This window comes from Rattus norvegicus, chromosome 15 (genome assembly GCF_021556685.1).
Source record: "Rattus norvegicus strain SHRSP/BbbUtx chromosome 15, alternate assembly SHRSP_T2T, whole genome shotgun sequence".
Taxonomy (NCBI): domain Eukaryota; kingdom Metazoa; phylum Chordata; class Mammalia; order Rodentia; family Muridae; genus Rattus; species Rattus norvegicus.
In genome coordinates, this window is record NC_141548.1 from 17,923,496 (window position 1) to 17,947,886 (window position 24,391).

At 41.5% G+C, this 24,391-nt stretch overlaps 1 protein-coding gene across 11 annotated transcripts in view; it reads left to right on the forward strand.

The window, feature by feature from the left end:
• Window positions 1-24,391, forward strand: part of Fhit (fragile histidine triad diadenosine triphosphatase) — a 1,549,291-nt gene that overhangs the window by 666,483 nt on the left and 858,417 nt on the right. Inside the window, 1 exon segment of one of the 11 annotated variants that reach the window (NM_001431363.1) lies at window positions 8,951-9,312. The gene's annotated coding sequence lies outside the window, so the exon portion shown is untranslated. 11 annotated transcript variants of the gene reach the window in all.

Genomic DNA, 24,391 nt, shown 5'->3' on the forward strand with positions numbered 1-24,391 from the left:
ACAGCCAAGGTTGAGAATCCCCACTGGACACCCTTAGGTTTTCAAACTGACTTTTGTTTTTAAACACACTAAGCAGAGATCCTGCTGTCCTGTTACTATGGTGTTTGCTCTTCTTAGGCGTACTTAAGTGCAGCATCCATTGTCCGCTGCTTGTATTGCAGTCTCCTCTCCAGGGAAATTTACTGATGTGATCTTGTTCTATTAGCTTAATAAAGAGAAATCTTTCAGAAGGCAAGAGACAACGATGATAAGAAACACATCTTTGATTCTTCTGAGAGAAGAATCCCATTGTAAACCCTACTGAGAGATTCTGCTTAGAACCACCTCATGGCTAAGCTCTCCAGGTCCAGGTGGTTTTACCTTCAATGATGCCTTTAAATAGGACATCGTTCGTTGTAAGGCAACGTCTTCTGTGTACTTACTAATAGTGATTCATATGTTCATGCTGATAAATCGTCCTCTCATTAATGCACTGCTCCTTGTGTATGACTCATTATAGATATTTTCTTAATCTAATCTTTTGCCGAAGAAGGAATTGTTATAGTTTCAGTGAGTTGGAGACAGTTGAAGGAAGGTTAATTAATTTCGTTATCTATAAAATGGGAGTGATAAGATTACCCACCTGCTAAAGTTGTTAAGAACAGTGGGAGAGACTAGGGTAAAACAACCAAGTACCTGGCACTTGGTAAGTAGCGGAACGTTGTTGGTAACGGTGTGGTACTGCCATGGTATTGGAATAGCATCAGAAACAAGAGGGCTGCCACCAAGCTTTCTGGGTTAATGTCTTATCTTAACTACCTGCCGGCCCTGTAATGCTTGACAACCTACTCCACCTCTTTAAACATTCATTTCCTCACCTGAAAATTTATCCTTAGCTGCCTTTGCCCAGGATAGGGAGGGTCGCATGTATTTAATGGACTTAGCATTACTTCTGACATTTGGTGAGCACCTGGGAGACTTCCTTAGAAGTGCAGCCTTGGAGCCCTCAGTCCAGTCTCAGAGAAACAGAGGCTGCTGTTTAGAAAGACCCCAGGCTTAAATGTGGATATTTGAGCAAAGCTCTTCTAATTAGTAAATGGCAAAAATGTAGGAAGCTTGACCTGTGTTCCTGACATACATCCCGGGCAGGCCTCCCTCGTCAGCCTCCATTTCACCGGTGGCCTCACCTGACTGATTCAAATTGTCTCCCCTGATGAGCATGCTGCAGGGAAGTAGCAATTGGCCTTTGCCGCCAGTATGTTGTCAAAATGAAACTCAAACTCAGGGCTCTTTAATCCTTAATCCAGAATTATTTTATACTATACTTCCCTGCCATGGTAATATTTTTCAGCAGCACACACAAATGTATAATATAGTCAGTTTTGTGTTTCAAGAGGAAGGTAGAAAATACTAACCAGACAAACAAACTCCTGTTCAATATTAAAATGAAGTTAACACAAGTAGGCAGCTAAAACTGTTACTATCATAGTCCTGAGGCAATTATTATTAGAATAATGTATGTATTATGATTTTTAATAAGCCAGTGATGATCAACACATTTCTTTATTTAAAAAGATCTCTTATGAACTTTACTGAGCTCTGAAATCCAATTCTTTTAAGTTTTTATTCAAACAGTTTAAAAAAAAACAATTTATCTCTTTCTCTGTGCATACGTGTATGTGTGTGATGTTTGCACATGCATGTGCAGGTTCACATGTCTATGCAGAGGCATGTGTCTATACTTGAGGGACAGGGGATGGCATCTGGTGTGGCTTTATTTCCTTAACACAGGGTCTTTCACTCCACCAGAGGCTCACCAGTTCAGCTCGTCTGGCTGGCCTGTTCTCACATTCCTTGGCTTTGTCTGTCTGTACCCTAGCACTGGATTTACAGACACATACAGCCATTCCTGACTATTCACACGGATGCTATGGAAGCAAAATCATGCATGCATAGTAAGTACTCTTAACCTCTGAGATATCTTCTCTGGTCAGAGCAATGTTTTTAACCAAGGTTTTATGGGGCTCGGAGACAAAATTGTCATTGAGATGACCACTGAATCCACTACACAGCACTTTGGAAAAAACTGACTGGAAACAAAAGCAAATCACAAACATTTGTATACTTTTATATTTTTATATTCTTACAATGGTTCTCCTGTGAAACTTTAAATTTTAGAGCTGAAATAAGCCTCAAGATAGCACGTGACCTAGCTTCTGTTTCCTGGGGAAGGGGAGATAGAGAAAGATGTGGTCTGTCTAGAGCAGAAATAAAACCCCCATCCTAATACCTCTAAATTTTATCTGAGGCATTGTATCTCCTGTTGAAAACGGCTGCTAGACATTTTCTGAGTCATTACTCAAATGACTCATGCTCTATTTAGTGTGTGTGTGTGTGTGTGGGATACATGGAGAAGGGACCAGATCCAATCTACAGAGTAAGTGACTAGCCAGGATGTCTTGTATTTCCTTACCTGGGCTGTTAATTTTGCTAGACATCCTTGGATGTCAATGTTCCTCTGAAGTGTCTGGTTAACATTATGATGCCTCTTCCTCTTCTGAAGGATACACTAAGACCTTTTTCCAAAAGAGTGTCTTCCCACATTTTCAATTTATCCTAAACCATAGTACTAGCTTAGCTAATGCAACATGCACTGTCAGTTTTTTGTGTGTATATACAAGTGTGAGTATATGTATGAATATGTATGAATACATTTATGTTTACCTATGTGTCAGCCTGTATATGTATGCTTATATGTTTAGGTATATGTATGTATATGCATATAATGTATATGTACACAGGAGTTTTGCTTAATCAAACTGTAAGCCCTGGCTTTAACTGTGTCCAAGAAAGATCAGTGCTTCCTTTGGGCATTAACCTTGTCAGGAGGTTTAATATACATATATACTCCCTGCTTTGCTGTAAGAGACAAGATGAAAGATAACTACAGATTCAGAGAAGGCAAACTAAGAAGCTATATGTCTTAGCTACTGCTCTATTGGTGTGATGAAGCAACATAACCAAGGCAACAGAAAGCTTTTAATTGGGAACTTGTAGTTCCATAGTGTTAGAAGGCCCATGATGGTGGCCAGCTTTGACAGGCAGGCATGGCATTGAAGTAGTAGCTGAAAGTTTATGTCCAATCCACAGGCTCAGAGGGGAAAGTGGGAGAGAGGAAAAGAGACAGGGAGGGAAAGAGAGAGGGAAGGAGGGAGGGAATGAGGTAGAAAGAAACACACAGAGAGAGAGAGAGAGAGAGAATAGAAGAACAGAAGCTAACTGGAAATAGACTCAACGACCTCAAAGCCCATGCCAGTGACACACCTCCTCCCCCAAACCCAATCTTTCCCAAATAGTTAATGAACTGTAAACCAGACATTCAAATATATGAACCAATGGGGGGGGCACATTCTTATTCAAACCACCATACTATGCTAGTATATCTTCAAATAATATTGAATTTTATATCATAGAATTGTTTTCTTTCATTTGAAAACATAATACATTTAATTGTAATTAGTTTTATGTCAAAGGAAATATTGTCAGGAAAAAAAAAAGCCTAGGATCTTTTCCCTAGGAATTAGTTCTTCCAAGTAGTGAAAATGAAAATTAGAAGCATGTCTTTTTAAGTGCAGACACACACATAAATTTCTTATATCTCCCTTCAGTTGTGGCAGAGTATAACAAATATTTCATTATTTTAGAATATTGGCATGCAAATCAATAAGACCCACTTTCCTTTTGTGTCAGTTGCTGTATTTTATATTAACTTTTGAGCTTGTCTTTTCTTGTTTTCAATGCCCATCTCATAAAGAAAAAAAAATGTATTTCAGCAAGACACAGCGGAACACACCAATAATCTAGCACTTGGGAAACTAAGGTATGAGACCTGGAGTTTGAGTCCAGCCTTTGATGTAGAGCAAGACTGCCTCAAACAAATGTGATTTCCTTAGCTAATAAGTTGTTTTCCAGTAAACAAAATTACTCAGGGGCTGTCAAGATGACTCAGTGGGAAAGAATTTTTTCAGTAAAAGTATGAGGACTGAGTTTGAATCCACAGTACCCACAGAAAAAGCTATAGTACACCTGTCACCCCAGACCAGCAGATTTCGGGGAACGCCTGCTAAGTTTTGCACATATGCACACATGCACACATGCACATGTGCATACATGTACACATCCACATAAATCTTTTAAGATGAAGGGGTTTTTTTTTGTTGTTGTTGTGCCATGTTTGCACTATGGGCTAAATAACAGGGCAGATGGTGCCCTGTCAACTGGATGCTTTAAGAGGACAGTGATCCTCTGTGGCTTTCTGTGTGGTTAAATGTCTGCTTTCTGTGCTGGCCTCCCATAAGAAAGTTGGCAGATAGGTTGGTCCTTTTCGGTCCTTTTTCCTGCAGTGTCTACAGCCGAGCTGGAGCATGCTGTGAGTTAAGCAGAGTTGGTCTTAGGTCTTTGGGAGTTTAAAGTGAGCCTTTAACCTGTGCAGAGATCACTATGAAGCCAGGCTCACCTGGAAGCCCTGAAGGAAGTAAATTCTTGTTGGCCAATATAGGGAAGTGAGAAGGGAAGATTGAAGCATGTTTTCATAGCAGCTAATGAGGCATCTAATGAGTCAAATGTCTCTCTGAAGCTCACCTCATTAAGACAGCATCTTGTTGTCATAAATGTCCTGGAGTGGCTGGACAATTACACATATAGTCACTTAATTGAAAGAACTGATATGATTGCCAAGCAAAATCAAATATTCAGGGAAATCTCTTAGCATCAGTGTCTCCTAAGTGTGCAAATAAATGCCTTAGGAACAGCTCGAGTGAGCTGGACTATGCTTCTCTTTTTTCTTACAAATCCAATTTTTGAATAATTCGAAAGCAGATTCTGCCATCCAATTAAATGCCCCATTGACTACATTTTCATCAAGAGATTTATTACCAGCTCTCGTATTTGGTATACTTTCAATAAACATACTCCTGCTGCTTCCAACTGAGTATTTCTGGGTTAGATAGTCAATGGGAAGTCATAAGTTCTAAATAGTTTCTCTTATTTTTGACCCAAAACAGAGCATGAGGCAAACATTTGTATTTATATAAATTAAGGAGACAAGAATCTGGGTTAGTTCTAGAACTGGAGTAGCCTGTATACTTGAATTTTATACTCCTGCAGAAATGTATCTCTTGCCTTTGAACTATGAGAGTGTTTCCTAACAGTAGTCAGAACCTTGTGCCAAACTCTGTGTTTCTGGTAAGGGAACAACAATATGTACTTGTGGAGTGAGTGAATGAATCAGTAAGTCAATTCTTGGGCCAATATTTTTCCTCTACCTATTTCCTTTCCTTCTTTATTTTTGGAAGACAGCATGAACCTCTATTTTAGTATATGGAACTACAATTCGGGTACGCAGCTATCTCTGTCACTATATAAAAACTGTGTGTGTGTGTGTGTGTGTGTGTGTGTGTGTGTGTGTGTGAATCCATCCATATATGGATACAAATATGTAATTAGACCCAGAGGCTATGGGAAATGAGAACTATATAGGCTTTTTTCAAACTCTCCAGCTGCCTGGTAAATGTGTATTAATAGAATAGGTTCCAGAGGGATCGGTTTTCACCAGGCATCGTCTCTGTTCATAGAAAGCCCTTTTCCCATTACTTTTCTATTTTAGGTCTATCCCCTTGCCCCAGCTGATTGAACCTTTCTGAAATGTGCCAGGCAGAGGATCTCACCTCTCCTCTCAGCTTGCAAATAATAACGTCTTCACATTTTCATGGCCTTTTCTGAAACAGAGACCTTTCATTTATCCTTCACCCACAATGGAAATAAATTGACTAACGTCACAGCCTCCTGTTTGGCCACAGACCTTTTGAAACAAAGAGCTTCTTTTCTGATGGGGCAAAAGAACAGCTTGTCCCAGATTTCCTTAGGCTCCAAGGGCTTGGGGCAAAGCAATTGTTTCATCATTACATGCTATGGAATCCTAAAGAATCACCAGCTTTCATTTCTTCCCTGTTTGCTTGTGTTTTTCCCTGGAGCCCTCCCAGGCACTGGACCCTTGGTGTTTAGTAATCACTGTGCCCTCCTGGGGGTACTTCTTCATTGTTTCTTCACTGTTCCCTCATATTTCCTATCTCCCTATCTCTTTTCCCTTCAGAAATTTTCTGTCCCTCACCTTCTACTTCTTACATTGGCTTAAATTTTGGTTTTGCCTATTAGATTCTTTTGTAACCTTTCTTGAATTTGTTCCTCCACAGTTTCATTCATGTATAAAGTGTGTTCTGATTATTGTCCCTCCCACCTTCTCTAATCTGCCTCTCTCTCCTATGACCCTGACCTCCATACTGCTCCCTTGTCCTACCCACGTGTCCTTTTCTTTCTTTGTTTTTGAAATCCTCTGAGCTTAACAATGATATGACTATGGGTTTAAAATTATTTATGAAAAGGCTGATAGGCTCCTCAGTAGATGTATAACCAAAATATTAACTTTTGATCTTGCAGAATCTATCAGTAGCCCATAGTTGAGCTGGGAAGGATAATACACATCCTGTTTTGTGATGGATGAGCAACTTGCTTCCAAATTATTGGCTCTGTATGTCTTTGCATCAAAGAATTACCATGTACAAGTTCCCTTCTGGCATATGTTATTTCCCTGAAGCCACTTGCTCTCTAATGATATTAATTTTCCTTGGTGTTGCCATCTTCCTATTTTTTTTTATTCTTTCAAAAGGAAATCTTATTTGATTAAAATAAGTATTGAGGCTTTCCTCTTTGTTGGGTAAGCCTAATTCTATACCCTCTCATAGAGCCTCCTTGCTACTGGTTCCAGCCCCTGAGCCTTCCTAGACATCATAACAAGTGGCTCTTCCTTGGGTACCTCTTTCAGATGTTTATGGGTAAAAAATGTCAGTCTGCTGTTTGTTATTGGCAGCTGGACCTCAGCCCACACTTCAGTTTCTCCATCTCAGCATGTGCTGAACCTAGACATAACTCTCCATGCCAAGAACACTCTCTTCGCTGATCTGTGTCAGTGCACACATGACTCATAGGCACTGCCTAAGTAGCCTCCTGTCTACTGGCTCCAGCAATTCCTATTGAGCTTTCTTCTTATTCTAAGACCATTCACTGCCATGTCTGATATACTAAGATGTAAATCGTTTGGCAGACTGTGTTCCCCCATTTGTCCTCTCATTTGTTTGTTCTCAATTCAAATGACCCTACCCATCCTTTTGGAGCTATCAGGATGACATGGCAGCAGGCGGATGTACCTAACCTCAGGAAGCTTACAGTCCACTGTTGACACATGCACATGAATAAGGGGAACACAGGGTCAAGAGGAAGGTAAATAAATCAGAGATACAAGGCTTTACCTAAGAGGAGGAGGGGATCTGAGGTGGAGGGAATGAAAAGAATTGAGCAAGGTCACTTTTAGTTGGTAAAGCTTTGTTTTAAACCCAGGATTGGGATGTGGGGAGCCGAGTCTGCAGCCACACATACTGGATTCAAAGTGGATAATGGTGTGGTCCACTAACCTGCTCTCCAAGCCTGGGCTCTTCTCAGTTCTTATGTTGCCATCTTCCCCAGTCTGTGTTGCTGGGGGTACTAGGAGGAGAGCACAGAGCTTACCCATGCACTAACGCATTCTTTTCTACTATGGCTGACAGCCTGCAGTGGAAGAGAACCAGTCCCCATGTGACAGTTAGATGATATCAGCTTATTAGGAAGACTGAAGTTCTCTTCTGCCATAGCCCCACTAGTAAAAGAAGTTAGAAATGAACTCAAAGAGAAGCTTGAGAACAATTTTATTAGAGTTCAGAGAACAACAGGACAGGTGAGATTTGCAAGATCTACACCCCAGCACCCATGAGGACGAGAGAGAGAGAGAGAGAGAGAGAGAGAGAGAGAGAGAGAGAGAGAGAGAGAACATATCATCTTAATAGAGATGGACAGGCAGCCACATGGCAAAAAGAAAGGGGGCTTCAGAGAAAGAGTGGAAAACCGAGGGTGCAAGGAAACCATTCTTAACCTTTGTCTAATATCAGTAAAAGGAATAAAAAATAAAAATAAAAGACAGTAAGTCATACTTTTCTGAGTCCTAGAAACCAGCCCCGTGATGCCATATCCTCTCTTTCTACACAGGCAGCAAGTGTCTCAGTGAGTACACTTTCTGGGAAGGACAGGTACAGTATCTCACTGATGGAGTAATTATTCCTCTAGTCTCCTTTACAGTAGTCTAGAAGGCCAGATCTGTCTACCCAGGGCTAGAGACAGAACTTAGAACAAAGATACCTTCACCTTTTTATGTGATAATGTCAATTCCAAAGCTGATTTTTCCCTGTCCTGTGTTACCTGGAGATGGGAAGTGGGGTCTAAAGCTTTAGCTAGCCTGAGTCTACTGTACAAAGTTTCTATAGCAGTTTTTTCTGGGCCCTGCTCCAGATCACTGGGGCAAGAGTAGTGAAGAACCAGGCTGTTTCCATTTTTGTCTTAAAAGCCATCTTGTAGTAAAGACAAACTAAGTTTATTCCTGTTTATGATTTAAACCTGTTCCTCAAGGATTGGACTCTGTAACCTTAAGGACAAATGGTTCTGTTCTATGTATTTCAGGAACCGCACCATATCTTTGTTTCAAAAGTTGTATATAATAACATACCTTTGTTTCAAAGGGGTTGTTATGACCACATTGTTATGTCCAGGTTGCAACCAGGACTCTGTTTTCTTATGCTTACGCTCGGCTCCTGGAACCCAGCTTATTTTGCCTGCAAAATCCTCCATTCTGGAAACCCTCTACCCCTGAGCTATAAAAGCCTTGTGTCTTCCTCACTTCCAACGCTGATCTCTTGAACCCAGCCCCAGGGGGAGACAGCCTGTACACATCAATTAAAAGGCTTGCTTTAATACATTGCTTGCTTTAATCAATTTGCCGTGACGATTTGGGTTCCTGGTGGAGACGTCAGGGAGGGAAGGGAGGAGCTAAAGATTTCTGAGCTAAATCAAAAGCTTAAGTCGCAAAGTGCCTCAGCAGAGAACGGGAGAGCAGGAAGAGGCTGACGGTTACCCCTAACTTCCTCACTCAGCTTGCTCCCTCCTGGCAAGCATTGTTCAGTTAGAACGGAGAACAACATAGTGAAAAGCTCACAAACACGCACGTGCACAGAATGGATCACCAGGAAATGTGAGACTCTCTGTAGTGGCTTTGCCCCACCCCCACTCTAGCCTTTGATTGCTGCAGCAGCTGACCTTTGATCTCACTTCCTGAAAGCCGCAGCAAAGGGCTGCCTTCCAGTGCTGTCTGCTTCCCGCCTCCTGTGGATCAGTGCCTCTGCTTGGGAAACACAGGTACGCCTTAGTTCCTAAAGTACAAAAGTCCACTCAGGAGGCTGCTGGACACTAATGTTGGAGGCAGACCTCTTCTGCAATTAATAGTTCTCCTTTCTCTGCTCATGTTGGGGCTTTGTTTTGAACACTAGAGATAGAGAGAAAAGCACATGTGCTCCTCAGCGGAAGTTCAAACCGCAAAGATGCATACTACTGCAGAGGAAGCTAAAGACCATGGCAGGACGGCCACAGATGCTCTTGGGACTTGCCCTGGTGGTTTCCCAGTGAAACGTGGCAACATCCTGACTTAGGTTTCTGTCATCAGTGTGGTTCAGGCAGAGGTACAGCTTTGTACTAGGACCTCACCTCAGACAGAATCAGAAGCTATTGCTAACGTTATGAAAAAAGGGTGTCAGGACTAGCCAGAATGAGAAGGAGTTGAAGACTGTATTAAAGATATTTTAATATACCATTTTGGTGGCCTAGAATTATGTCTTAGGAGATCACTTAGAAACCTTGTCTTGAAGGCTGGAGAAAGGTCCAAGTGCTAATGAGCTTACAGCCTTGGCAGTGAGCCTGAGTTTACTTGTGGAATGGTGATCACTTGTGGAATGGTGATCACTTGTGGAATGGTGATCACTTGTAGCTCTAGCTCCAGACAATCCAATGTCCTCTTCTGGCCTCCAGCAGTACCGTCATACACCCACATGCACACACTCACACACTTAAATATTTTTTAATAGTTAAGGAACACTTTTCTCTTTTACCTCTATCTCGATAAGTGAGATTGTAGGGTGACTTTGGCGGTGCATTAGCTGTGCTTAGGCTAGAGAAGGCGAAAGCTAGATACACTAGTATTGTGCAGTGTCACAGAAGGTTCGAGTACAGCCCTTTTCCTGTAGATGAGGTTCTAGAGAGACTCCTAGGAAATTGCAGGTTTATAAGCAGGAAGAGGAAGAGCCCTCAGGCTGTAGTTAATTATGTTGGAATTCCTGCTTCTCTGCTGGGGAAGGCTGCTGTCTCATCCTCCCAGGTAAAGTTCTTATCTCATGGCTCTATAACTTTCCCCATCTTTGTATCCTCCCTCCTCTGCCATTCAAGAACTCTGTGCGAATGAGTTACCATCCCCCAGTGCAACCTCATGTGCTCTAACATGAGGCAAGAGTGCTGAAGAATTTGAGCCTTGGCCTGGAGTAGTTTCTGGTGTGTGTCCGAGAGCCTGGTCCTCAGGAACTTTGGAACTTGACCAATTTGTTTTCCTTTGGGGACATCATGTGGTCACAAACTGGAGAATAGAAGTTCTAGTCCTTGTCTCGCTGTCACAAGAATGAACTGAAATGCTAGTTGAGCATCCATCTGTCCCCTTAGAAGCAATGTCACGGTGGTATTTGAAGAACATTGCTGACTACCTGTGTGTTTGTCTATCCAAGAACCTATTTTCCTTGCAGACCTAGGAAAGAGGCAGAATTAGGCTTTTTCCACAGTAGGTTATGACAGGGACTTTTGACCTGGATCAACACAAATGCTAAACAGGATCCTATATCTCACTTTAAAGATGCTATCTTTTCCATCCATGGGTTGTTAGGCTTTGTTGTATGTTCCAGAACATAAATGGCAGGAGTGGTGTGTAAGGGCTGGAAGAAGCCACAGGGTACGAAAGAGACAGCTGATGGAATTCATAGTCAGGCGGCAGGGCAGCATGTAGGTTGTGTATGTGTAATCTTTTTGACAGTGTTGACTGTGGACTTTATCAAGTTTCTCTTCTATATTTTAGTTATCATATATTATAATTATAAATTCCCTTATTGATAGGCATGCCTAAAGGCTAGTGTGCAATGGTATATCCAATAAAGAGAAAAAGTATCACTTATGAAATGCAAAGTGAATCTAGCCTAAAATTTTTGTTTAGAATAATTAAGATCTCTCTCTCTCTCTCTCTCTCTCTCTCTCTCTCTCTCTCTCTCTCTCTCTCCCCGTGTGTGTGTGTGTGTCTGTGTGTGTGTGTGTGTGCAGAAAGATACCACTTCAGAGTGCATTAAAATTAGAGGAGGTTTATTTGCATATATTTTTTGGAAATTGTTAGCCTAGTTAGTAGTGATGATTGTGTTGTTTTGTGCTATTGATTCCAAATGACCATAATTTAAAAAACAAACAAACACCAGAAACCTATGCACCATAAACCACAAAAGGGACTTGCAAGTCATATTGAATATTCAGCAGAAGATAGTCACTTGATTTGCTCTCTTGCAAACAATTCTTTGGTTGGAAGTTGAGGAGAGAGCTTCGTTGGTAAGAACCTAAGTACAAACCCCCAAACCCACATTAAAAAACTCAGTGTAGTGGCATATGCTTTAAAATCTCAGTGTTGTCGAGGTAGAGACACATGGATCCCCAGGCTCCTTGCCATCTAGCCAAGTCTACTTGTCAAGATCAAGACCCATGCTGGTCAGGGACCTTACCTCAAAAAAAGAGGTTGGCACTTGAGAAACTATGTTGGAAGTTTACTTCTGGGTTTCACATGGAAGAACACGTGTGTGTACTCCCACACAAACACACACATGGAGGAGAGAGAGAGAGAGAGAGAGAGAGAGAGAGAGAGAGAGAGAGAGAGAGAAACAGAGAGCCATCTAGTTAGAGAAATGCTACAGGTTATACTCTGCAGTTGTAAGCCAATTTTAATACAATAGACCTTCCATAAATCCCGTAAGAAGAAACCCACATGATCAGCTGATCTCATTTAGTCCCAGTGCTATTTGAACATGTGATCCTTTCTTTAAGTAACGTCTGTTAAATCTTCCATAGCAAACTTGGTCTAAGCATTCAATTTAGAAATGAGAAGCAAAGAGCAAAGGAATGCTGTGTCCCAGTTTACTAGATGGCGAGTCTCTTATCCTCTGTGCTGTAAATCAAACATGATTATCTTATACTAGGAGGGGATGCTAAGAAAAGAGAGTTCTTTCTCTAATGGACTTTACCTGGGAACTCCTGGTAACTTGCTTTCTGATGTTTTCTGCATTTTGTATTAAAAAAAAAACAAAACCTCCTTTCAGCCCAAGGTACTTAATAGTATTTCTTATTGGGTAACTATATGGTTCCATTGTAATTATAATTGTCTTTTTTTTTCAAACCCTAAGCTTTCTCTGTTCCATCTAAAGCCTGCTTTCCTTTCCTTTCCACCCCCAGGACTCTACAGCAGCAGAAATGCCACTGTCCTTTGTTCTTCATCTTGAACATACCCCAGGGGACAACTTTGGCGATCTGCTTTTTATTCTCAGAGTATATGCAAATTCCAGCATACTGTAAAATTTTCTCACATTCTCCTCAGAAGCCTAAAGACTTCTGCATAATCTGTTCCTTAAAAGAAAATTAATTGATATTAATTAATCTTTTTCCCCTGGATGACATTTTTTTCTTGATCTCTATGTTGGTAATACATCATTCAGTGTTCTTTAATAACAGCTTGTGATCCCGCCGCTTATTCGCTGGAGTTATTAAGTGCCCAAAGTGTTTCTGCTCAGGATGTACCTTACAGAGAAAAATTGCAGGTCTTGCTTGCCAGTCTTCTGCAAGCTACTGCAGCCACTAAGCGTCCTGAGTTCTTTGGGATGGGTGCCCCTTTGTCTTTCTTCTTGTTTGACAGTAATTGTGAATTCATCGCGGTTCGGTCCAAGAAATATTTGTCAAAACAAGCACAAGGATGTTGAGGGGATTTGTTGGTTTGTTTTTTAATGGAGGTGTGAATTCTGGTGTCAAAGAGTTGTCACTGTGCTGCGTGAAGCTCAGCTACGAAGGCTGTTCTGGCTAGCGACTGTTGTGGTAGAGAGCGCTGGAGATCGTTAGCGCTGTAGTGCATAAGACTCTCAGTGGGAGTGGACACCACAAAGGAACCATACATCACTAGCCACCTGAAGACCAGCCAGGAGCTTTGAAGAAGACCGGCAAGCTTGGAAACGCCTGGAATCGTTATTTCCCACCTCTTCTAGTCTCTCCTTCCCCACCACTCTTGTGCGCATCTTAGATGTGCAGAGTACTCCATCCATGAAGATGTGATCATGATGAGCATTTGATCATTGTCACCCAGATTGGACAAGTTACAGCATCTTTCTAGGATGTACTTCTCTTTCTCATTAACTTCAATACAGTTTTCCTTGAAATCTCCTTGTGGTTATTGTAACTTAGACCCATCTTCATGTTGGACAATTTCCATATCTTTATTTCTATTTATTTCTCACCCAGTGCTTATAGCATTGCTCCTAAAACTTACTTGACCCTTGAGATCACCTAGGGAGCTTCACAAATTCCAGACACCTAAGTCTCGCCAGCAGACTATGATGTAATTGATGAAAGCCAATAGAGTTCACTCTGAAATTCTCAAAAAGACCCCAGGCAACAGTGAAAATGTCCTAAAATCAGTTGAGGTGATGGCTACACAACTGTCACAACATATTAAAATCCCTTGAAATCATGCGTGCTAGTGACCTGATAATATAAGATGTTACATTTTAAAACATGCAGGTTGGCCTGATGCTGTTTGCCTATAGGAGGCTGAGGCAGAGGAACTAAAGTCCCAGTCCAGCCTGGGCTGCATAGAAATACCAGATGAGCAAGCAAAATTTCCAAGAGAACTAAATTTGTAAGCATCTCAGCCAGGCAAATAGGGACACCTGGAGCTAGAAACCAACATTAGTCTTCAAACCATAAAATAGTCCTACAGGTTCATTACGTCACAGACATGCTCTTGGAAAAGTAGTGATGCACAGTGATGCTTCCCTGCCTCTTCTCCCCTTCACTCCCCCCACTTATCTTCCCCTTTTGATTTCTCATTCCCCTTCTCTTCCTTTTCTCTTCTTACCCTCCCTCATTCTATCTCTTGCTCCCTTTCTCCCTCCTTCCCTTCTTTCATTTGAAAGCAGAGTTGGAGTTTATTAAACAACTATTTTAATACAGGTTTAAACATGGGCATTAAGAGAAATAGGTAGGTAGGTAGATAGATAGATGATAGATAATACTTAAAAGGTAAGGGAGGGCAGCTCAGAAAACACCCTAGCAGGGCTCCTCAAGACCAACAATTACAGGATTTTCCTTATGTCTTCTCAAAGAGTCTCATCATGGCGCATGAGGTAAACAGTGAATCCAATGTGTGCAATAATTGGCTTGGAATAAAATTCTTTGGGAATAAAATTCCAGTCTTTTCTTAGAATGCTGGAAGGAACTGGATTAGTTTTCTTAGGTGACCAGGATATTGCCAGAAGCAAATAGAAAGAGAGAAATGCTGGTATTAACATTTTAAATTCAGAGGCAACTAACTGTTCTATATCCTAGAACCTAAAAATAAAATTCTATTTAAAAAAAATATTGCCTGGAATTCTACCTTGCCCTTTGTCAACTTTCTGCTGAATATGGTAGGAAATGCATACAAAAATAGTTCTGTTAGAATAGGAGACACATTTGGATTTCAGTCCCAGAATAGGGAGAACGTGGTGCTGGGGAAGGCCTGGCTTTACCTGCCATGGAAGATACAGAATGGAGCAGATGTTTGAAAGGAAAGAATGGATCTCTGTGATGAGTCTTCTGAAAGTGTCCTGTAGATGACTGGAGTGGCATGGAGACTCTTCTGAGGATGCTTCATCGCATGTGTAGGTGTTAGCAGCTGACCTCGGAAGAGTTTCTCCTTTTGTGAATGGAGAGCAAGTTCAAAAAGAGGAGCTCAGCTTACAGCTGAGGAAGAACTCTTTAGAAGTGGCCCTTCTGGAGACTTCAGTTGACTTCCAGGGACGAGGTTTTTAGTTCTTTTTGCTTCAGGAGTTAGGTGCTGTTTAAGTGTTGACAAGTCTGGCAATGGTCTACCTGTACTTTCCCACCTTTGACTACATATCTTGGAGACTCAAAGTTCTAATTTTTAAACCAGGGACTTTCTGAACTTGTCATGAATTTTAGCTACTGTTGGTTTGGTTTTAAAACTAGCACTATGCTCCTTCTTTCTTACTTCAATGCTACACGGCTCTGATAGCTTTCTTATTAGGGAAAAGCAGGTAAGAATTTGATATAGAGGAAGAGAGAAGTAGGAACAAGCCACTACATTATTCTCTATCAGCTCAAAGAAATGTGCAGTTTACAGACTCATTCAGTTTTCAAATGGGATCAGAGCAGGTCCAGGTGCTTGCTTCTTTGAACCCCCCATTTCCCAACTGCTACTCCATAATTCTACCAGTCAGTCAGTCTTACTGGTCCTTCCAAAACATGACTGTATCTTAATCTGCTTACTGCTGGTTCCCTGAATCAAGTCCTTTCCACTCTTCTCTGCCTCGTCTCTGCCCTCTTGACTAGTGTTTCTTACAATGTTCCTTGGTTATGGAGTTCTCTCTGCAGCAGGGAGAGTCATCTCTGCAAATGTCATTTTTCTTTTGGATTAAAGAATGGAGGCTAATTATCTTAGGCTTTCTCTTCACTGTGAAGGGCAGTGTTTAAACAAGGGAGGTATGAAATGCAGTGCCCGAGCATAGTTACTGAAAGTGAGGCCCATTTCCTTCATTGTGCATTCAGCACCTGGCAAAAGGCTGGTTTGTGGTAGAGTTAAGTAATGAATGAGACCCGAACAAAACACGTAGAGGACGGTGCTAGACTAAACCTATGTTCATCATCGGTTTCTAACAATCAACTGGTTGACCTTACTATATCTCCAGATAATTGGGATGACTTTTCTACTTTTCTGTACATTTAAATTTTTTTTCAGATTCATGTATTCTAGGCAATAAGAAGTAGAATGTGTTTGATATTAGTCATCATTAGCAGTCCGTTTAATAGCAGGAGTTTTTTCCCATTGGCTAGAGGCTGGAAACGATGGCACCGTTTGGTCAGAGAGCATTGATCACTAACATACCCAAGCACTGGAGCTGGCATTATTACAAGAGAACTAGCCACTAGCCTGGCTGTCTCCATTCTCATTTTCCTTTAAATGGTATCAGAACCACAAATTTCAGTCCCTATGCTGTCTTTTGAAGTCACCATGGATAATGGCCTGGAATCTTTTGTTCATTGCTTCTATCAGAATAGGACTATTCACCTGTACTGTGTCCAGATGGCTATTGCAGATTTGATCATTTCAACACCCTTGATAGAAGGTGATTTTTTTCTTCCCATCTGAGGCTGCAGAAAAAAAAAATGGCTCAAACATTCTTTGATTATCTTTTACTCTCTCAATGTCAACTTATAGTGACTATGCTTTTGTGACTTGGCTGTAATTACCTTAATCATGGAAGGCAAAAGAGGGAGTAGGTAAACTAATTCTATTGATAAGAACTTGTCTTTGAGGACTGGAGAGATGGCTCAGTGGTTAAGAGCAGTGATTGCTCTTCCACAGGTCCTGAGTACAAATCCCAGCAACGACATGGTGGCTCACAATCATCTGTAATGAGATCTGATGTGTCTAAAGACAGCTACAGTGTATTTATATATAATAAATAAATAAATCTTAGAAAAATTGTTTTTGAGCTAGCAGATGACTCTGTTGGTAAAGCATTAGCCACAGATTTGAACTGGATCGTCTTAATGAGTTTTAGATCAGTGAGAAACCCTGTTTCAATAAGTAAGTGAGTAAATAAATAAGTAAATGATAAATATGCGGTACCTGAGGAAAACCAAGATTTATCCACTGTCTTCCATATATTACTTATATACACAAACATACACATACACACACACAGAGAGAGAGAGAGAGAGAGAGAGAGAGAGAGAGAGAGAGAGAGAGAGAGAGAGAGAGAGAGAGAGAGACTCTCTGTGGTCCAGGTACTTTGAATGAGTAGCTACAAAAAAACTTGGCCTGGGACTTTCTGCTTCTTTACCACAATGAAGACCTCAGATCCACTTTTCCCACTGTAACCCATCCATTAGGTTAAGTATCAAATAGCTTGATTGGGGAGAAGGTGGATCCTTAAATGGACCATTCTTTGGATTGTAAGGGTGCTTTCAATAGATGTTAAGTGCTAGCAATAAGGACATGGAAAGGGGCAGGGAGAGAATTCACTCTACCTTTAACTGATGCTCATTGGCCCTGTTCTAGTGACTGTGGATGCAAGGGGAGTTGACAGTCTTATTTTTTCTTTAGGAAAGGAACTCTCTCTGGATTACATCTGTTACCCTTTTTTCTATCTTCCTTCTCTCTGTGCTTTGCCACTGCATAAGCTGTGCCAGGATCAAGGTCCCTCCTACCCTGCCTGGAGAAAACATGTCAGTTCCTGGCGGAGTCCCACATACATATGATGGAAAGTTCATAACATAAAGTGGAAAAGAGGTCAGCTTCCTCCCTTTCTACTTGCCTGTGCTGAGAGACGTGCACATCCCAGTGTTGTCATTGTGAGCAGGCCAGGCAATGCCCACTTTTATTTTACAGTGTTTCCAATCCTTAACTGAGAAACAAACTCATGCTGTCAACTGGGGTTCCCACTTGTGAAGGAACAGAAAAATCCACTTGGTTCCTGATTCAAGTTTGTTTTTACCTGTAGTTTCTCGAAGGTGAATGGGGACCGTTTAATCATGCGAAGAGGTGGTTTTGCCTTCCATGCACTGCTTAGGTCTGAGTTTGTGGGGAGGGTTGCTAAGGAGCTTGGACTTAAGCCCTCATTCCCTGTCTCCAAGGAGATCACCATCTATGTAATGTGGAGAAATAAATGTATTCTTAGGCTTGTATACAGGTTGTGTCTCTGGAAAGTGGGAAATGGGGGATAGAATGACAGCATATATATCTCTGTATGCATGCTAATTGTTTTAGACCTCATTCTTGTGGGTAAGGCCTCAATCTTGTATGGCAAATTATGTTGATAGCCATGGTGAGGGAAGGCAGTAACTCCAAATGGAAGCTACAGTTGTTGATACATTGACTTGCCTATATACTACTTATAGACTATGCAGTTTCCCAGGTGGGAGTGGCACAGGCCTTCAATTCCAGCACTTGGGAGGCAGAGACAGGCAGATCTATATTAGTTCCAGGTCATGCTTGTCTACATAGTGAGTTCTACGATAGCCAGCACTACACAGTGCTGTCTCAAACAAACAAACAAACAAACAAACAACTCAACAACAACAAAAATCTGCAAAAGTCCCAAACCTATGTAGTTTCTCCATCAGAGCAAACCGTGCCACACTTTTGTTTTATTAACTGGGACCTGGAACCTTTGGGGGCTATCACACTGAAATATCTGTACTTGACTTCCTAAAATGTAGAGTACGATCTGATTCCCAGCCACCTGGCATGTGTCCAAGGGAAAAAAAAATGCAGAAATGACCTCTTGCTAGAAGACAGGTGGTTTCCATGGTCACCAACACAGGAAGCCTCCAACATCTGAGCAAATAAACTTAAGCTTTAGGAAGGCTTGAGAAACAATTGTATTTGCTTGAGAGTGTTTGTAGGATGGCTTTAGAAAGATGTTTCATCGGTGCCCGCAAGAGGCACATGCTTCTCACCTTCTAGAGCTGAGAGGATAAAGAGCCATCCACAGGCACACATGCTTTCAGTCAGTAGGTCAGTAGGTCAGTAGGGAAAGGGAGGTTGGTGTTAGCAAACCCCGGCTGAGTAAGAGAACATTGGTGGCATAGCTTCTGAAGAACTGAGCATTGTACTAAGCATTGGCCCTTCAAGCAAAAGCAATTGAGCTGGTGATCAGACTGGAAGGTTCAATAAGAAAGTAATAAAACATTATGAAATGGAAATTTGCTGGAAATGTGCATTTAAGCAAACTAAAGGCTAGCCGGGAAATTGCAGTAGCAGTGGGCAGAGAGGTATGGTGAGAGAAGGCGGCTGTAAGCACGGTACTCTGTAGTAAGCATGGTCTTTACCCATCCTTTTCCTACACCACTTTCTTCATCCTTTCTAAATGCACACCGCAACGTGACTTCAGGTTTCCTTGTTCTGCACAGAATTTCGTAGGAGTGAGTACCCTTGGGGAAGTGTTTAATTGTCTCCTCATTTTTCCTCATATTAATTCCTTGTACGATTAAAAATTAACACTACTGTGGACATACAGAGTTTGCTCATTAGTAATAATCTTGACATTTACTAATATGAAACTATGAATAAACCCACTAATTTAAAAATTATGTCACAATCAGAATGTTCCCGTGGAAGCTGAAAGCCCAGAGAAAAATGCGGTCTTTAGATATTTATTAGCAAGATGATTAATCAGAGGATCACCACAGAACGTGTTATGTCAAGGCTAGGAGTTTGTTATTCATGCTCCTCACCGAAAATTCCAGTTACCTATGCAACGTTGTCGTATATTAGTCTGAAATGGCTGGGGCCATCTTAGGGCTATGTGAGGTGTCCAGAGATCATTATTCTAAAGCCTGAGTTTGGAATGGAAGCCGCATCTTTTGTTAAACTGGTATACATCCGTCACATGTAGGGCTGTGTTTCAGTCTCTCAAGCGTACAGTGTCTATCAGTCACATTCACTCCCACACTCTGAAGTTCCCATCCCCATGGCTTCCTTCCGTTTCCCTTCTTCCTCCTCTCGTCTTCATTCTGCTTTTGTTATCATAAAACTCCATCTCTGCACAGTCACGTGATCCACAGGTGAGCAAAACTCAATTTCCATTTCTAGACTTTCCAGTGAATGACATAATTTATGGCATAAAAGTGACTCTGACAGATTGGGATCTAGTTCCTCTCTTGTGCGCATGGAGTCCTACTAATCTGCAAGTCTGCCTGTGAGCCAGTACCACATGGTTTTCACTACTCTAACTTTGCATTATAACTTGTGTCTTAGTTGATGCTTCTAGTCTATTCTTTGTGCTCAGCATTGTTGGTTGTCTGAAATCTTTTGTGCTTCTGCACGAGGTTGTCCTACCCTCTCCCATTTTTTGAGTAAAATGCTACTGCAATTTTCATTAATATTCTTAAAATTTAATTGAATTTGAGTGATTTAAAAATTTAAGTGATTCCTTAAAACACTTTTGGCAATCTAGACATTCCCAACTATTCATTCCCTCTATGAACGAAGAAGACCTTTCAATTTTCTAAGATCATCTTCAATTTCCCCCAGGTTTGAAAGTAAGCATAGCAGAGATCTTCTTTCTCCCCCAACCCTACCTCCTGAGACAGGGTTTGTGAGTATAACCTAGGTTGTCTTGGCACTTGCTCTGTAGTTCAGACTGGTCTTCTAGTCTCTTTCTATGTTCATTCCTGGTGTATGGAAAAGCTGTTGGTATTGATTTGGTAAGCTGCTGGTTGATCAAGTGGCTGTCAGATGTAAGGTTTCTGGTGGAGTCTGTAGGTCTCTTATGTGCATGAGCCTATCGTCTACAAATAGGGAGCCATTTACTGCTTCCTCCCTTCAGCGCAACTTGGATCACACTTGATAGAAAATTGAGGCAGTTAGCAGTCCAAGTGACAGAGGAAATGCATGTATCACCTACTTTCATTTTGTTGTTTTGATAATGATCAGTTTATTCCCAATCCTTCTTTCGTGCCCTAGACTGGTTTATTCTTTACCATGTCCTCATGGAAGTGTCTTGTTCTTCAGAACACACACTTCCCTCAGCTACATTCTACAGTGTAGGCCGAATACTCTTCAGTTCGTTTCATTTGTGGTTTTCATAGACTGTTTTTCGTTTGCTATCAGTTCTGAAGTACAATAGCCGTGATGGGTAACCTGGACCAGTAATCACTGTCATTCAGAGCATGAAATTTATAATTTTGTGTCCTCTTGGCTCATAGGATTTCTGTTGAGAAGTCAGCAATTTTTCGAAGTTTGCCTTTATATGTGACTTGGAACCCTTGAAGCTTTTCATATTCTTTTCTGGTTCTGTATATTTAGTCCTTTAATGATAATATGGTATGGGAATCTTGTTCATTTAGCACTGTTAGGATCTCTGCTACCTTAGTGGCCACCCCTTTCTTAGATGGGATGTTGTCTGTCAGATTTTATTGAACATGTTTTCTGTGCCTTTAGCTTGAATGGCTTTCTCATCTTGACTGTCCAAGATAATTTTGGTCTTTTACTGGTGTCCCTTAGATTTTCCATATTTTCCTCCTTTATTCTGTTAGCACTTACATGTTCTAACTCATCTACCTAGTCTTCAAACCTACGGGTGATACTTTACATTTCATTTACTGAGTTCTTCATTTCCAAGTTTTTGGTAGATTTATTTATTTATTTTTATATGAAAACACTGTAGCTTCTTCACACCAGAAGAGGGCATCAGATCTCATTACAGATGGTTGTGAGCTGCCTTATGGTTGCTGGGAATTGAACTCGGGACCTCTGGAAGAGCAGTCAGTGTTCTTAATTAACAGCTGAGTCATCTCTCCAGCCTCCTCATTTCCAAATTTTAATTTGAGTGTTTCAGTGGTTCTATCTCTTTATTAAGCTTCTTTCCTCCACGCTGCATTGACTTCCTTGTTTCACTTAGCAACTTGGGTATTTTCACTTTTAATCCTTTCCAGAGTTTATTCCTGTTCTCTTTGATTTTGTTGAACATTTTGCCATTGTTGTCTTAGAATTCTTTGCATTTCATTTTATCTATGTTCCCTGGAACAGATTACTAATAAACTGGTAATTTTGGGAGGAGCTACAATCCCTTGATTTCTCATATTTCTTGTGGTTTTGGAATTTGCACAATGGAATTACATTGTTGGTTGGATTTTTAAAAAAAAACACTTATCTTCTTTCAGTGGAAATATTTTCAGTGTTCATGTCTGTCTGCATAGTGAAGTTGAAGTGTTTCATGGTGCAAGACTAGGGTGTATCCCAGTAGTTAAACTGTCAGTCCATGTGCTCAGAGTTTAGTGTCCAGTGGGAGGAGAACTCTATCTGTAGAACCCACCTTCACCACTGACTGGATATGCCCAGAATGAAAGCACGTATAGTATAGCCATCTCAATAAAACTGCCTCTTCATATCATTTTTATAAAGAATGCTGTGTACTGATATTTATAACTAAGGGTAGGTATGGGAAGAAGAGAGCCAGAGGAGGATGAGGGTTAGTATCAGGGCAAGGAATCAAAAGGAGAAGAAGGAAATTGTCCGGGTGAGCAATAAAGAGAAAGAGATAAGGCAGCCTCAGTTAAAGAGAGGAGAAGAGGAAGTGGCCAGCGAATGGACCCAAACTACAATAATGCCAGCACTCCGCAGGCAGAGCTGTGACTGCAAGCCAAAGGGGAAAGCTGAAACACTAAGAAGGCAGGGTTAGTGGGGAAGAGAGTGTGGAAGGGCAAAGCTTGAAATTAGGAATTAAAGAAAGCATGGCTAAAGATGAATGCCTTAGGGTGCAAAGTCTGTGTGTGGCTTGTCACCTGTGCAGGGAGACTGACAGGTCTGTTTCTGTGTCTGCTCTAGTCTATTGCTCAGACCGAATTTTTATCCTGGAGAGAACTACTGTTCTACCTCACACTTGCTCTCTTTATTAGAAGTATGCTGTAGGCCAGGTTTCAGTGTACAGACCCATGGCTTCTGCTGTGTGTTCTCAGCATGAACTATGCAGGAAGGGACCTTTGCTCCTAGATCTACCTAACTGTCAGTTTAGCAGAGAAAATGCAAGACATGGCTTCTTGTCTCTCCAGTAGTGTGAAGAAGACAGGTTCTCCTGCAGCCACACCTGCTTCTTCCTGGGGAGGTAGCATGATTACCATCTCTTCCTTTCCCTCCCCCTTGCTGCGCTCTCTCTCTCTCTCTCTCTCTCTCTCTCTCTTCCTGCATTTTCTTTAAATTATCTGCTATTAAAATCATAATGCAAAATTTCTAAGGCACTCTCTTCATCTTAAGCATGCCTTGTTAGGACCCTCTGCAATCGTCTTTGCTCTCACCGATTGGAGAGCCCACCTCTTAGCATTTGGTTTACAGTTGCCGGTCCTGAAATACAGCATTTGTCTGCCAAACAGTGATGCCATTCCACTGGTAATTGGTATATGCAAGGCCGTTGGGAGGGTCCAATTGAAGGATGTGATGGAGCCCATTAGGGTTGTGGAAGGTGAAGACTGCTACATTCATACCATGTGTGTGCCTTCCAGGAACCCAAGGAGCAAGCTTACGAAGAGGCTTCCACTTCCTTAACTGGAGATCTGAGCTCCTGGCCTTTCCCTCCTGGTTAGGAGGGAAAATACTTTCCCCCCGGGTTGTGGTAGACAGTATTACCTTAACTTTTTAAGGAACCTGGTCAGTACAACTTGGAGTGGACCTTGCGGCAGCACTGTGTATAACAGTGTCATGTGGCTGCTGTGTATCTGATTGGAAGGCAGATTGGGGAGATGACCTGAGAGTGGCTTTGAAAGTAGCACGGAGGGGCAGGGGTTGGGTTGGAAGCTAGCGTACACATGTGTGTATTGTCAGCCAAGTGTCCAGGGACTGCTGCTCAGAGCCTGCGCTGTGACACACAAAGGCAAGGACAATGGTGGAAGTCGAGTTGTGCCAACAAAGCCCCTGTCCCAGTAGGGTTCTCAGAAGTAGGGTCATCTAAACAGTGTCACTTAGAGAACTGGGTTAAAACTTTTCAAGAGAAACATTAAAACCATTTTTTCCATTTTTTTTTTTTTTGCTGTTTTAAGGAGCAATGGTCCTTTTTTGTATTTGTCAAAAATCAAGATTCAACTGTATTAGTTACCGATAAGAAAAAATATTTTAATTTTAAAAGCAAGTACCTTGAAGACTAGACTGCAGAGCATAAGCCTTCAATGTTGGGCGAACATTTCCATTGTTTCCCTCTGACTCAAATTCCCTTTTCAGCAGTACGGATACAGGTAATTGATGACAGATCACCAGCCTTTGATGTTGTACTTCTTAGTCTACTAGGCAGGGAAGGCTGTAATAAATTACACTCAGCAGCAACACACCTACAGACTAGACTTACTCCCAGCTGACTTATTTCTCTGATGTCATGAGAAAGTGGGTCAGGAGGAGCACCTGACCATGTGCTTGGTCTGCCTACTTGACCATGTGCTTGGCCTGCCCACTTGACCATGTGCTTGGCCTGCCCACTTGACCATGTGCTTGGTCTGCCCACTTGACACCATAAGACCTAACATGGCCATATCACAGAGTCCGAGTAAACTTTCTAGCTACAATGAAGCAGACATCTAAAACCCGTGAGCAGAGATGCATTTGAAAAACTTA